Raw genomic sequence first — 14,672 nt, forward strand, 5'->3', positions numbered from 1 at the left:
GTACTAATTCGTGTATAAGTTTCAACTCAAAATTCGAAAAGTGCCGGGCCAGGGACATGCACCTGTTATAATCGAACCTTAAATCCAATTTTAATGTAATTTTCAGGGATTTTGCGGTTTGGTAACTAGTTGGTCTCATATCAAGTTTATCAGATTATTTTTACTGACACTTACTATGTAAACATATTTTCCTCTGTACACCTGTATATCAAAAATGGATCATACTATTCGGTCCAATTTAGAGGAATGTTTGTTTTACATTGCGGAAGGCTGCTATAACGAAAAAGGTTTGGGAAAGGCTGCACTAGACATCCATTGTGCCTTCTGTAGAAATAGTTCTGTCTTTCTCAAACACAATTTGTAGATAGTTCACAAGTATAACATAGCTTGTTATTGCTATGCAATATCTTCATTTTATCAATTTATGTTGTAAGATAAGTTAAATGTTATAAAAATAAAGATTACAAATAAAAAGGAGTTGTCAAAGAGGCGATTTGAGGCGACCATTTCCAAAGGGTCCCTTGTCCACTAATTTTAAAATTCGATGTTTTGGTAGCAATGGCTTTGTCTGTATGGTCTCTACAAAATGCATTATGTCTTACACTTCCAAAAAGATCCAAAACCTGTCAAAAACGCATTGAAATACATGCAATTCCAAAGTGGTCCTTGTCCAATGTAACGAATCCAATATGGCGAATGTAATAATGTACAAGAGGTCCCTTGTCCCATTGCAAAGATAAGAATGACACAATATTGAGTTTCAATGTTCAATCAAGCATGGTACAATGTTGATAGTGTTTTAGACAGGTTTTGGAAGTGTAAGGCATAATATATTTCGTAGAGAGCGCACAGACGAAGTAATTGCTACCAAAACATCAAATTGTCAAATTAGTGGACGAGGAACCCTTAGGAAATGGTCGCCTCAAATAATGCTCTTGTTAATGTTCCAACAGTTGCTAATCCCAGATCTCTTACGAATTTGTTAGACCTTTTGAGGTATTCTGTTGAAACTGGATACAATTTGACTTCCAATAATAATGATGTTGGTTATATGGATCCGGAGGTAACCCATAAGATTTGTTCTGAGGGTTTTCTTTATCATAAGAGATAAAGGGTCCTCAACTCATTTTATCTAAACCTCTGTTTTTATATCTTTAAAACAGTTTTATTTTATTGAAACAGTTAAGTGATCTTCATTTATTCAATTATTATATTTCTGGAATATACTCTTGAAAACATGAGTGATTTTTCTATTTTGAATTATCACTGATAACCTGATAAAAATTGTCACTTTTAACTTATTTAGCTTTCGTTTTGTGTTTAACCTTTTATTTTGTACTTGTTTTGATGCTTTATATTGATGAAGAGTCCAAAATTATTAAGACACACTTTATGAATATAAAGTTTATAAGTACTGTATGTCACATTGTTAATATTACTAATTTAATAGCTTGGCTTATTGAAATTGTCCATTCTATCATTGTAAGAATTTAAAGACAACATGGAATGGTGTTGAATTTTATCTATTGATTTGAGGGTTTGGCAGCATGAATATAACCCATAAGTATATTTGGTAATAGTTTCCAAGCATGCTACTATAAAATAGCAGGATACTCAGAACAATAGGGCATTGTGTAGAAGTGTGAATACACACCCACCCATCATGTTGGAATAGTGCTTCTGAACTCTTGCCATATATGTTATATAATCATTTTAACAGGTTCTTGATCAATTTTATCAGAGAAAATCAATCAGGGATAGATTTTTGTTTTGGGGACTCAAAATGCGTGCTCTGCAAGAGCATAAATATTGGATAAATGTTTTGTTGTAGGAAGAAGAATATTCTGTTACCAACAAGGAACTTTAATAAAAACGTTTTGTTTTTGAGTATTTGGAGATTACGTTGTATATTAGCACCAAATCAGAGCTACTGGTTGGTAATAAGGTCTTTATGCTTTAGACAGACTTACTACTATATTGTTTTATAAAAATATCAATAATTAGATTTTACATAATGTTTTGAAGATCTTTACTTAATTGTAAATTTAAAAAAAAAAAAAGTTAAATGTTAATTATTATTATCAAAACTTTTTTACTCACCACCGCTCTAAAAGGGGAATTTCATGCAGTGACTTCAATTATTTGATGAATAATTCTATAATATTAGAAACACAATAATTTAAAACCAGTTGAAATTAATAGTAAAAAAAAAATATATATATAATAAAATGAAAAATATCTCTGATACATACCTTGAGAAAACTTGTGATAGACAATGGAAGTTTCAACTGTAATTACTTGATTTTATTAATTGTAAAACAACAGAAAATCCATCTAGATTACTAAACAGTGTAAGAGCTTCATTCTCATCTTGAACGATACCTTTGAAAAAATAAAATTGAAGTAATTAACTCATTTGAATTGTTAAATGTTAAAAGGACAGTTCTCCACTAGACCAAGTTTTTTGAATGGGATATTAAAAAGACAAAAACAAAAAATTGGAAAGAGTCAGTTCTAATTTGCATTAATCTAGGCAAATTTACTTTAGAAATTCACACATCGGTATTCCTACATCAGGATAAAGAAGTAATCAGTATTAAATATGAACATTCATATTTAGTTTGAAACCACTCATGCTTTTGTTGGTCCAACTTCAATTGTTTTTTAAATACTTTTTTTTACTATAAATTTTTATTAATTATAGAACATTTTCATTAATGAATCTCCCTACTTTTGTTTATTTTGAAATAAATTCATTCTAATCATAATATAGATAATTGAAATGAAAATATAAAATAAAGAAGACTTACACGAATTCAGAATCATGTTCAGCTATATTTAAAAGATGAGGAAGAAAATTCATAGTAAAAGCCTGGTCCTGACAAAATGGGCTGTTGAGAGAACAGCATCCACCATACAGGACCTGACTCAGAAACAGTATGAAGGAATTACAAAAAAATTCAAAATGGGATAAATTTTAAAAGACAAAGTTTTTTAGAAATAGAATTTTTTTTTTTTTTTTTTATTTTTTTATTTTATTTTTTTTTTTTAATACCCCTATAAGTACCATCTTGTCAAGAACAATCATTTCAAAATGGTACTATAGGGGTATTTAATTATCAATAGGTAATTAGAATAGAAAGTAAAGAAGAGGAAGAAAATTCATCATTCATTCATTCATGTCCTTGACAAAATGGGTTTTCTCCTTACAGGCAGCGTCTTCTGCCACATAGGACTAGGTTCAAGGACATGTTGATGTCTTGAAATCTGAAACAATAAAATGAATTAATCAATTAACAACACACCTGCCAGAATATAATTATTTATATTTCAAATGTGGGAAAATAAGCAAGATGTGTAAATCATATAAGCACATATGTCTTCAAATTACATTCCTTTAATTATAGCCCATAGATCAGATGGATCTGAAGCACCTGGGGTTAGAGAGATGAGTAGTAGAAAAACATTAAATATGATGGGAAAACTAAGTATTACAACATAAATTGATAAAAATGAAGATATTCTGTAGAAATAACAAGCTATGTTATACTTGTGAACCATCTACAATTTATGTTTGAGAAAGACAGAAATATTTCTAAAAATACACAAGGCATAAAGGATGTTTAGTGCAGCCATTCCCAAACTTTTTTCACCCCAGCAGCCTTCCGTAATGTAAAACAAACATTCCTCCAAATTGGACCGAATAAATAGGATGATCCATTTTCGAAATATAGGTGTACAGAGGAAAATATGTTTGCATAGTAAGTGTCAGTAGAAATAATCTGATAAACTTGATATGAGACCAACTAGTTACCAAACCGCAGATTCCCTGAAAATTTCCATATTCATTAATTAGTTGACCAAAAATCATTTCAAAATGGTACTCTGGTCTCTTGCAAATATCTTGAGCTTCATCATTATTTTGAAACAACCATACAAGAGAAGAAGGAGTCCCATGCAGTGACTTCAATAGCCTTATCAATTTTTCAACAAATCCTTTCCTCACAAGATCATCTATAAATCATAAAGAAGTACGAATAGATAATATTGTTTAGGAATATAAAAAGTAAAAGAATCTTTTTGAATTGGATTATATATGAATGGGGCTCAATATAGGTTAATGTCAATAGATTTTTTAGACTATTTCTCTCATAGTAAAAATATTCAATTTGGATGTATTAAAAACCAATATAACCCACACCATATCCAAAAATTACCAGATTAGTTACTTGTATCAACTTAAGAACGATACAGTATTATCAAGGCAATAATTCTCTAATATTAGAAACACAATAATTTAAAAGCAGTTGAAATTAATAGTAAAAAAAAATATATATAATAAAATGAAAAATACCTCTAAGCTCGACATTCTTAGAAAGCATACTTGTGATGAAAAATGCAGCTTCAAACCTGTCATTATTTGACTTCATTGATCGTAAAACAACAGAAAATCTATCTAGATTACTAAACTGAGCGCTTCACTGTTATCTCGAATGATGCCTTTAAAAAAATAAATTGAAGTAATTAACTAACCTTTAATTACAAACAAAATATAAATAATTTGGAAAAAAGAGAGAATATATATATAACTTATGTGTAGTCGGGTGAAAATAATAAAAAAAAAAGGAAAAAGGGGCACTGATATGACTCACTAATTTGCTGGAATAACATTGTTTTAGTTCTCCTTTTAATCTCCCTTATATACATTTTACTTGTTTGTTTACAAGGGGAGTTAGGATTACGGCTGATACTGTGCCTGGTCATCCCGTAACTCCCCCTACCAGTTTATGAACAGACTCATAAACTCACAAATTAAAACATGAAATACATAACTAAAAAAAATATATATATAGCTTTCAAAAAACATAATAACCGCAATACTTTCTACGACTATTTACAAATATTACTCTCCAAAAAAACAACAATTCTAACTCACAATGAGTCCCCCATGGCAACACACTCCTGTTCTCTACACATACAATAAAATAAAAGGATTACAAAAACTATATACATACTTTCCTAATGCACTCCTGTCCCTTACAACTATGAATTAAAATAAATTAGTAGAAAACAAAATGTATACACTTATCAAAAGCACTCCTGTTCTTTGCACATACAGAACAAAACAAAAAAAAAATATCCGACATAGCAACATAAAAAATACAATCTTTACTCGTGCGCGGAGATGAGGATACTCCAGCGTTCTACAGTGTTCTCAATGTGAGGAACTTCAATTGTTCAATGTGGACATTTCTTCTCTTTTTGGGTTCATTAACACTCTCTATTGTAACCACATAGTGTTCTCTAATGACAATTACCCGGAATAGACCCTCATATCGATGTAACTCCTTACAGCAATTTTTCCCCACCCGGCGGTAAACAATTGTCCCGATTTTAATCTTCCCACTAATGTCTCTAAGATATAAATTATGGCGAGCTACCTGTTTGTTTTTTTCTCGCACTATACTCTCCTTGACTTTTTGCCATACTTTGGTTAGTGCTATACCGTTATTTACGACCTCACTCCCACCACCAGCTGTGGCCCTATAATCCCGTTAGTGCCCCCTGAGCCCAAAAAGAATTTTGAAGGGGGAAAATCCCATTATCGCGTGTATTGAATGATTATAGGCCGCCAATGCTTATTTCATCTCTTCGTCAGGATCTAAACCTTTATCTAACTGATAAACCCTTAAATGATCACCAAGGGTGCTGTGCAGCCTCTCAATTCCTCCTCTTCCTTTGGGGTGAATCAGCGTGTTTAGATGCTATTCCACACCTAGCGCTCTCATTTCATCCCGGATTGCACTATTGTCAAATTCCCTTCCTGCATCTGATGGAATCCTGTCAGGAATGCCATAGAACTGGAACCACTGTCTCAATGCTCCCAGTACCACATCTGCTGATTTGTCCTTAACTAGATGGGACATAGCCACTTTACTGAAGAGATCCATGGCCATTATCCGTTTATTACCCTTCCAGGAGAAGGTATCCATTTGGAGGTCTGCAAGAGGTGTGTCAGCAGTGGGCATTTCTTCCTGTATTGCTTTTGATGGGTGCCGGGCATATTTTGTGCTAAGACACACGTCAAAGGTACCTATGACCTTCTGTAATGTTTTCTTCATACCCCACCAAAAGTACCTACGTTTCAGGGCATGAATCATCTCTTTCACCCCTCTATGGTTCATCTCCCCGGCCTAGCACCGATTTTTCCTGGGACAATTTCAACCGAAATTGTCGAATTATCTGAAAGACATTCTCTTCTGCCTTATATGCTCCTCTTCCAACTTGCTAAACATGTGAAGATTGTCCATGTAGACCTGACACAAAGATGCATCCAAGCCTCGTAGAAATTCGTCCATCAAGCGCTGGAAAGTGATTGGTGTGTTTTTCAACCCAAACGGCACATGGGTGAATTCATAATGACCCCTCTCAATAGTGAAGGCCGTTTTGTGTTGGTCCCTGGGGTGCATTGCGATTTGGTGATATTCTGCTTTAAGGTCAAGAGTGCTGAATATGATTGCTCCTCCTTATCTATTTATAATGTCCTCTACTCTCAGGATTGAATATTTTTTGTCTACTGTGTTATCGTTGAGCTTTCTATAGTCTATTACGACTCGATATTTCTCAGAAGTTTCTCCTGGTAGACCTTTCTTCTTCACAGCCCACAAAGGACTATTGTATGGCGAGATACTATCCAATATTATGCCTTGTGCCTTTAAACTCTCTAATTCTTCCCAAATGTGTTGTCGGATTGCCTGTGGATATCTCCTTTCTTTCACGTATGTAACCATGTCTCGCTTTAAAGGGATTTCATGGACTGTCTTACCTGTCTTCCCCAACCTATTTTCCTTCTTGAAGAATATATCTGAGTACTCCCCCATTATTACCTCCCTCCAATTACTCGTCTTGTTAACCATCCCTACTCGCGGTGTCCCTCCCCTCACAAGTCATTGACAACTGAATTTTTCCTGTCCCAGCCGAATATCCCATCGATTCTCCACATTCCTTGTTCACGCCCCCATCTTCGCCAATAAGTTGCATCCGATAATAATCTAATACTCGTGTGGCATATTCCCCACTATATGCATTATAAATTTACCTCCGCCAACCCCCCTATTCGCCCAGGTATAAAATGAGTTCCCCTTCCATGCTACAGGGTCCACCCAGGGTGATTAATTTACAATGACATACCTGAACATTGGGCTGGGGTGTCCTCTCTCCGTTTCTCAGCTTCCTCAACACCTCTCAACATACGATGGCGTTGGAGCATCCTGTATCGACCAAGCACTTTACTCCTCACCCTTCGATGATAGGCAGGCCGCTGCTCTCGCTTCCCATGTTGCAACTCACCATCGTGCGACTGCCCCGCTCTGTAGCGTCAGTGGATCTTCTCCACCTCCACATCTGTGCCTGGTCTATGTGGCCCTCTTCTTCGCCTCACTCTCTGCACATTAACCTCCATGGGCTCCCCTGGGTCCACCTCTTTCCTCTAGTACATATAGGGGCATCATTACGCTATGTGGCCCTCATTCCCACATTCAAAGCATCTGGTACAAGGACACTGGGCCACCAGATGCCCTGTTTTTCTGCATCCATGGCATCTCAGCTCTTCCCTCCAACCATTATTCCTTGGCTTGGTCTGGTTCATTCTTCTGTCGCCTAATCCTCTTTACAAGCTGACATTTCTGTAGTCCCTTCTCCTCCAAGGAGTTGAATTGTTTCTCGGGCGGGAATACGTTACTCTATTCCACCCCCTTTCTTCCACCTCCTCTTCCCAGGTGCTTGTGTCCATCATATCCTGGCTACATTCTGTAAATGTGCGCTCACGTGGCAGTCCTTCTCACATGTCGTTTCTTTTGCCAACTGCACCTTCAGAATCAAGTCCAGAAAGTTCGTCTTCCACTGCACCACCTATGCGCTCTGTGTCTCTCTCATCTTCTCTGTTCACCAATCTCACCTCAGCAACCATTTACTCTTTGTTGTTATTTATTATTTTTTTTCATTTATATTATTCTATAATATATTTTGTTATTTCTCTCATGCTCAATTGGTCAAAAAGTACATTGAATATTTTTGAAATATTATTTGAAAGGGATTCTTCTCAGAATAAATAAGAATTTACTATCATTAATACTATTATTAGATCAAAAGGAAATACAAATGTAGTTTAGATTTATTGGAGGATTATATTGAGGTGTTGTATTACTGTAAATGCTTATTGGTGTTATATTGTATTTAATAAAGAACTATTTGTAAAATATTTTTTATTTACAATGATAGCATAAGTAACTATTGTAAAGCTAGACAAAGGTTCCAAGTTCCCATTCCTATGGAACCTCTCCTATCAATACTGATGTATCCTGTAGAGATTGATTCTAGGGCTAAAGCCTATCAAACTGTCTATAAAAAAAAAAAATAATATTTAACGCTCAAGGGTCTTCGCTTTTTATGCAGGGAGATGTGAAGAAACCATTTATATAATATATGTAAGAAAGTAATTTTTTATCTTTTTTGAATAGACGGCTTAAACAAACGGTCAGCACCTCTATTAATCAATAATCTTTCCCGATATAGTAAACATTTCAGCCGGTTCTTCAAACCTCAGCTGCCAAACTATCCTAATTAGATTTCACTATAACCAAACAATTCTACTATTGATGCCCAAAAAAGGCAACAAAGATACTAAGGCGTGATAATGTTGATAGATCTCAGCATGCCAAATAAACCCAACTTCCTAGTTCTGTCTCCAATATATACTAACTGAAATATCCTTTACCCGTCTATTGTACTTGGTCAGTGATAGCACCAGTATTAGTTTTCTCAGTATTTAATTCAATTCTTTTATACAATTAGTAAAGTAATTTTTGTTTCTGACTCTACATTTCCACCAATTATTATCTCAATGATTCGTGGGGAATCTCCCCTAGGCCATTATGTGTGGGTAGAAGAGAAGGACAGAATTCCTTGGGACATATACGATACAGCTGGTAAGGAAAAGACATGGAATTCATTCATTTATGATCACTGTTATGTTATTGAACTCTGTCATATTATGTGTTAAATTTAGTATTTAATTATTTCCATTTTAAACTTTTTTGACGAAAACAAAATGAAACCATTTCTAGTGCTTTTAATAATTGTATAAATAAATCTCAAAAATGAAGCATTTTTGGGTTGAATTTCATGGTACTAGTATTTACTATTATTTATTATATTTAATATTAATACTATTTATTAATAGGAAATGTGATAAGTGTTAATTTTCATGTGACATTTTTCTTCTATTCATATCAAATCACACGTTCAATGTAACGCATTTGTTTATTTATATGGAAATGGATTATACATCCCAAAAAAGATAAAATAATTAAATGGACTGGGACAAACTTGGTGGAATTAGTTACTTCTAATGTTACTTATAATTCTTAAATGGAAAATATTTGAAATTACTTTAAAGCCGTCACATTAAGAAAATCTTAAGGTAATTAAAATAAATCGCTATCTTTTAAATATAGGTAATTACATATAAATTGTGAGGAAAACTACCCTCACCTGATACTTGGCAGACATTTTTTATTTCATATAGTTTTGTACTAGAATATCTTGAGGTAACAGGATCTCTCCCAAAATGAGTTAAATCACAGTTATAAAACATGGTAACTGACAAAATGAGAACATGTGAGAAATCGATTATTAAGTTTTGAGAATAATATTTGCTACATAGCAACAAAAGTCACAACATTAAAATACCCAATTATTTTGAGAGCATTAAAAACAAAAAAAAACTAACTTCTGCTCACATTTTTTTTTTTTTTTTTTTTTTGTTTTTGCGGATATAAGAACAAATAATAGATGAGGAGAACATCCAGATACAAGGTACAAGTTTCAGTTACCTTGTTATGAATCAGATCGTATGTTTTACAATATTTCAAGCACTCTGTCGTAAAACATGGTATCTGATATCATCAGAGCCTAAGAACAGAAAAAGGCAGTTATTTCACCCCAATTTTTTATTACTTTAATGAAAAATATGTATTATTGATGAGTCTGGCATGTATAGATAGGGGAATAAAAAATAGCTGCTGTTTCAAAAAGTTAAAAAAAAAAATAATTTTTCATTAGAAGCTCTATATTTATAAAACTACCAAAAACATTAGAAAACCTAGGACAACATAAAAAGTAGAGTAAATTTTCAATAAAAAAAAAAAAAAAAAAAAAAAAAGGAACATTTCATAAAAAATGTACTGAAAAATCAGTAGTTAGTGAAATTATTTTGAGAAATCTATATCTCAAAAACTATTTAATGCACAGTTGCCTATTAGCACTCAAATTGAAGCTAATTTATGTAGAGCTATAAATATATCTTTTTTTTTTTCTCTCCTACTCTTGTAATACGATATTTAGTGTGGCTTTAAGGTTTCTCTCAGCACTTACTGTCAAGAATCAGGCAAGACCTGGTGGGTTTAAAGCAAGCTAATTCCACTAGATGTCTACTTTGACACAAATTTGCATCCTGTGGAATATAACGAAACATTTGTAAGTTGATTCCAAATTATAAACAGTGTATATGTTATACCAAGTCCGGTTATCCAATTTTGTTATGTATGTTAAGTAACAAAAAGGCTGTAAAACATGGTATCATGTACATAACATGTTTTACTTCAGAAAGGGCCAGAGGTACAGAGAGGAGTTACTTGAACCCGATCAGATTTCACTCATATAGTTGGGGTCTTCAGGATTACCATCACCTAAACAGCTCTTGTACTATGAGAACTGTTACATTGAAAATGTTGGATTTAATTTTCTTATCATCAAGAAACAGACCACATGGAGCAGCTATCTTTGTCAATTATCACATTTTACCTCCAAGCAGCTATTACAAGCCATAACTTAATACCAATATTATAATATTATAAAAAAGAAATTTCCAACACATTCTTTTTCAACAATGTGAAATCAGCTTTTAGGAATCAGAAATTACCAAAAACTTCAATTTAAAAATATATCAGATAGCATGCTTTATGAATGAGTGCCTCTCATTATAAAAATTGAAATATGGACTTGAGTTGTTTTGAAATGCTACAGCTAATTCATTCAGCAATATCTTAATACTTTATTAAATATGTTGCTCAGTAACCAATGACTGTATTGAGATCAAAGTGCAAAAGTAGTATATATATATATAACTTCTATGAGTTTCTACAATTGGCTAAATTTAATAAAATGACGATGGCTAAATTGAATAAAATGACGATGGCTAATTGAATAACATTTACATCTAGGGGACAGTGGGGAATTAAAATTGAACTTACCTCCGACTGCCTTCCATGGACTGGCTAAATTACCTTTAACTTAATTATTTATGAATATATTGATATATTTATGAAGCGCAAGTATAACTTTGCTTAGTAATACATCTAAATATAATTGAATTTGAGTGAAGAAAAATTAAAATATATACTGCAAAAGCATCAAAATAAAACATAATCCTTTAACGAATATAAAAACATAATGAGTATGAGGAAATGAAAATCTATACTAGGCATAATACCTTAAACTAACTGAAATGTGAAGAAATAATTATTTATGAATGAAAAAAAAAAAAAAGAATGAATGAAAATGTATAATTAGAATAATGACTGTAAAAGAAAACTGTATATGAAAGAAAAGTAAAGAATTGAGGTTTAAAAATAAAATTAAATAAGTGATTGGCTTGTTTGTAATGGTGGAGGTATGATCATGTACTTACAGCTGCTATATGTCTTCACTCAGGGCCTCCAACGCAAGAAATGAATGTTAGTGATGAGAAAGTCTAGCTCTGCACTCTGTACCTGCTTAATACCTAACTTAATAACATAGCTATTACATTGTTTATCTTGATAAGAATAAAGGATTTAAGTCCATGTTCTTGATTTTTAAGGAAACGAAAAATAAAGTTCAAAAAATTCTGTACAAAAACTTATCGGTTCAATATAGTTCTAACCAGAATATAGACAAATTAAATGCTTTATACCAATCGATAGAGAATTTTTTTTCTGAGCCTGACTAAGTACTTAGCTATCGACATTTTTTGGACTTAAATCTTTTTTTATTATCAGTACAGATATATATATATACCTATATGAAAATTGTGGAGCTGATGAACAAATAATAATAAATAAAAAAATAAAATAAATAAATCGATACAGCAATGAATGAGAATTTCACCAAGAATACATTAAATTTGATTTTATATCTTACAGGCTTTAAGATAGCACAAGATATAAAATTAACTTTAGTGTATTCTTGGTCTAATTACATGAATATTAGTAGTAATTATAATTCTCACGCAGTGCTATATCGATTTATACATTTTCTTTCCTTTTTTTTATTTTTTATCATTAGTTGATTGGTTATTTTTTTTTAAAATTTTTTAAAATTTAGACATTAATATCGTACAATTGGATAGTTTTTATTTCAACATTTCTGATTTATTCGTTATTGAGGTACTTGAATTATCGGAAGATTAATAATTGACCATACGTTAGTTTGTTAACTTCGTGTCCTTGATTGACTAGGGATGGTAAAGTTGTTTTGGACCATACTAAACCTTAATAAATCAAAAAATTTTTTTGAGATCCGGTATATTTACAACTTAGCCAATAAAGAGTAATGTCTGCTTCAAATATCCAAATATTAAAGTTTAATTTTGAACTTAACATCACGGAAAACTTATTTTATTTTTTGGCAGATCCAACCCATATACTTATTGGAAATGTTTTCATCTTTAATTTGCCATTACTTAATTTTTTTCAAGGGAGCCTTAAAATGGATTTATTTGAGTTTTTCTGAGAAAAATTACGAATAACATCTAAAAAAAAAAAATTGTATTCCATACCGTTGAGAATTGGACTAAGGGTCATATGGATTTTTTTCTTCCTCTTAATAGTACAAGAGCCAGGAAGAGAAAAAAGGCAGTTATCTCACCCAAATTTTTGATTACTTCAATAAAAACTATGTATAATTACTACTCAAAATTGATGAGTCTGCCAAGTATAGGTAGGGGGATTAAAAATGGCGGCTGTTTCAAAACCTTAAAAAACATTAATTTTTCATTCGGAGCTCTATATCTTAAAAACTACCAACACCACTAGAAAATCTAAGAGTACATTATTTAAAGAAGAGTAAATTTTCTGAAATATTAGCCCTAAAAGAGCTATTTACGTCCAATAGTTCTCAAGATACACATTTTTAAAAAGCAAAATTTCTTAAAAATCTACTGAAAGATTAGTAGTTAGTTAATTTATTTTGAGAAATCTATATCTCAGGAACTATGTGACGTACATATGTCTGTTAGCACTGAAATTAAAGCTAGTTTAATGGACAATAAAGAAGTTTATGACCTTTACCTTCGTGGGAATAGTAGTTTTCATGATATTTGCTAAAATAAATTGATTTATAGTCGTTCGGACAATAAATTTGATTTATGAAAAACTTTATTTCAGGAACCATTGGACGTACTGATGTCTGCCAGCGCTCTAATTAATGCTAGTTAAATTCACTACAAAATAGTTAATAATTTTTATCTTTGTAGGAGTAGTAGTTTTTATGATGTTTGACAAAATAAACTCACAAAATGTTAATTTCTAGTTGTTCGTATAAAATGTCGGATATTTGAAAAAATATCTCTCTAGATCCATAAGACACACATATGTCTGCCAACACTAAAAAAAAAAAGAAATTTTTCAAAATAAATTCACTGACTACTGATCTTTTAGTACGTCCCACACAACATTTTTATGAAATGTTGCTTTTTAAAAAGCTATATCCCGAAAACTATTTAACGTAAAGAACTCAATTAGGGCTCACATTTTAGCAAATTTACTCTTCTTTAAATGACGTTCTCTTAGGTTTTCTCGTGTTGTTCCTACTTTTTAAGATATAGAGCTCCGAATGAAAAATTAGTTTTTTTTATCGCTTTGAAACAGCCGCCATTTTTTATTCCCCTTACCTATACTTAGCTGACATCTATTAATTATACATAGTTTTCATTAAAGTAATTAGAAATTGGGGTGAGATAACTGCCTTTTTTCTCCTCTTGGGCTCTTGTACTATAAGGTAAAATATCTGCTTCCACAATATGACCATCACTCATTAATGAGAAGAGGTTTTCTATTAGGGCATTAAACTTTTGACAGAAATATTAACCTTTTCTAAGACGGTTGCCTTCTTTGATTCATTTTCAACAAATATCCTGAGATTTTTAAAATGGCGAACTGTAAGTTATAATAGGAAGAATAAAATATAAAAGAGGTTCTTTGTACTTCTGTTGACAATGTTACCTTACTAATTATATCATGTTTCCAGAAAGTAATCATCTATCCAATAAGTTCACTATTTTCTTAATTTTTTTTCCCGGGTCCCAAAACTCTATACCCCTCTGCCTACGACCATGGCAAAAACCTATTCACTCTGGAAGGTACATACACTATACCAGCCAATGTCCAAGAAGGTACAAACATTTTTTTTTATATTTGATAGCATTGGAATTTTCCATACAATCAGTTTTAAATTTATCTATTTATATTTCCATTACTTATCGTTTCCTAACTAAATATATTTATTTATTGAGTATAATTACTGCGTGACATTGCCTATTTCTTCAGGATTGTTAGATGTTAACAACTTCTTAT

General features: G+C 32.2%; 1 long non-coding RNA gene across 1 annotated transcript; it reads right to left on the reverse strand.

Annotated features, from left to right (window-relative positions):
* Window positions 1-1,997: 1,997 nt before the first annotated feature.
* Window positions 1,998-11,764, reverse strand: LOC106688757 (uncharacterized). The gene is made up of 5 exons (XR_010843779.1): window positions 11,750-11,764; window positions 4,355-4,500; window positions 2,811-4,014; window positions 2,253-2,382; window positions 1,998-2,155 (listed from the first exon to the last, which is right to left on the reverse strand). It is a non-coding gene; the product is annotated as an uncharacterized lncRNA (long non-coding RNA).
* Window positions 11,765-14,672: the final 2,908 nt, after the last annotated feature.

The sequence above is a fragment of the Halyomorpha halys genome, unplaced genomic scaffold (genome assembly GCF_000696795.3).
Source record: "Halyomorpha halys isolate HHAL.00 unplaced genomic scaffold, Hhal_1.1 Scaffold1196.1, whole genome shotgun sequence".
Taxonomy (NCBI): domain Eukaryota; kingdom Metazoa; phylum Arthropoda; class Insecta; order Hemiptera; family Pentatomidae; genus Halyomorpha; species Halyomorpha halys.